The 2,319-nt window shown below is 29.2% G+C and overlaps 1 pseudogene; it reads right to left on the bottom strand.

Annotated features, from left to right (window-relative positions):
- Positions 1-1,965: 1,965 nt before the first annotated feature.
- Positions 1,966-2,086, bottom strand: LOC120593644 (uncharacterized; annotated as a pseudogene).
- Between the last annotated feature and the right edge of the window lie 233 nt (positions 2,087-2,319).

Below are 2,319 nucleotides of genomic sequence, written 5' to 3'. Positions count from 1 at the left end.
ATTACAATTGTGGCATATATCCATATTTATCAACAAGAAAGATAATCACAGCCTACTGTTACTTGAGGGTGAGGGAAAGGCTAGCAAAGCATATATATATATATATATATATTATGTTAGTATGAAGACATATAAATTATTATGTAGATTATATGAACACAAAAAAGGATATATATCAAAATGTTATTTATGAGTGTTGATACATATATATATATATATATATATACACACACACACACACACATAAATAGAAAAGGAAAGGATATGTAGCTAAGGTTGGTAGTGAGTGTTGAGATTATAAATGAAACGTTCTCTTTTATTCTATTTATTTCCCATTGCCTGAATTTTTTACATGCATTGACATTCATTTCTTATATAATTAGAAAAAAAGTATTTTCATTTTAAAATAAATTAAAAATTAGATAAAGATTTAATTAAGATTCAAACACAATTTTATTTAAAATCAAGTGATAAGCTCAAAAAATGATACTGAAAAAGATAACCCTAACTAATACCAGTAAGAGTAACAATGCTAAATCTAAAATGATAGATTGAGATCTACTGTAGAGGAAAAATGACTAAACTTTCCCTGGTTAAACAAATTTAGTGTGTTAATAAACATATTATAAAAGCACAAATATGTATGTAAATATGTTATATCCATAACATATATGAACATAAATGTGACATACCTATATTAAATATTTATCTACTATCATAAATGATTGGGCCTTTATGAAAAGGTTTTAGGAAATTGGCACACCATGTTTCCATAAACTTTATAGAAGTTATAATGATAGCGTGATCTACTATTTGGCAATATTAGCACAGACTTCCTAAAACAGCAGTGTTTTAAATTTGGCAAATTTAGTAAAAGGCTTCAAAATGTCCAGTACTTGGACCCAGCCCCACTTCTAAGAATCTGTCTTAGGGAAATAGTCAAAAACGCAAAAATAATTATTGCACAAATATATTTATCCCAGCACTATTCAAAAGAGTAAAACCAAAGAGGCAGGTAATAGGTCCCATTTATGTAAAATAAGAGTAGATATAAATGTGCTTACAAAAGCATAGAAAAATTCTAGAGGAATACTTAGAAAACTCTTCAGAGTGAAATAAAGATTTTCACTTTACACATTTCCATATTTAAATTTTGAACATAAACACGATTACTTTTATAATTTAAAATGCAAAAGAAAAAATGAAGATAAAATGGCAATAGCAGTAATAATTTGAAGCAACTTATATCTAAAAATGAGAGAAAATTTAAGTAAAACACAGTTCACTCACTAAGCATATTACATGGTTATTAAAATTTTTTATCTAGAATCCAGGGTAATTGCATGGGAAAATACTCATGTCACAATATGAAGCAAAAAAGGATAAAATATTTATATATTTTTTAAAAAATAAAAGCCAATGCTTAAGAAAAAACTGGGAGGAGTTATAAGCTGTTAACGAAGGCTGCCATTGGTTATGGGACTAGAGGTAAATTCTCTTTTCTTTCCACTTTTTGTATTTTCCAAATTTCTAAAATGCTGAACATTTTTAATTGGAAAAAAATTAAGCAGTAAAAAAGTATGCAATTCTATTATTTTATACAGAATTTGCACTTGCAAATGTCACTATCTTGACCACCATTCGAAGTTTTTCTCTGAACTATAATTAGCATACAAGTAAATCTTCTTAATTAATAATGTGAATTCTATATCCTAGATCCAAAAATAAGGGAGTTTATGTAAAAGATAGCCTATTACTAGGCATAACAGTATGTAGTAATTTAAACTTTTATTTGGAATCCTAGAAAATACCATGGAAAAATGTTCATGTGGTATGTATCCACTCTATTGTATAATAGAGTTTTATTTTTATTTTATTTTATTCTTTTAGGCGAGGCAACCCTTGGTTGACCTCACAGATTGCAAGGACCTTGTCAGCTTACAATCCCTTATTTTTTATTTTTTACATCTACAGCACTTCGTCTTCCTAGGTGGGGTCTCCCATCCAAGTACTAACCAGGCCCGACCCTGCTTAGCTTCTGAGACCAGATGGGATCGGGCTTCTTCAGGGTGGCATGGCCATAGACTAGAGTTTTAATTTAGCCAGTAGAATTAGCTAACTTCCTTGGAGTCAGCAATATTCCTCTGAAGGTATGGAATAAGATAGATTAACTACTTTTACTTGAAAAGTAACTTCAATTTTCTCATCTATAAAACGCACATAATAATACTATTCTGCCTCACAGATTTTTTGCTAAGATTAAATGAGATATTTGTAAAGCAATTTGTACAGTCTCCTGGAACTTACTCATAAGTGACA

Source organism: Pteropus medius, unplaced genomic scaffold (genome assembly GCF_902729225.1).
Source record: "Pteropus medius unplaced genomic scaffold, Ma_sr-lr_union100, whole genome shotgun sequence".
Lineage (NCBI taxonomy): Eukaryota > Metazoa > Chordata > Mammalia > Chiroptera > Pteropodidae > Pteropus > Pteropus medius.
Note: the sequence above shows the minus strand (reverse complement) of the source record. Positions and strands in the feature narration are given on the sequence as shown.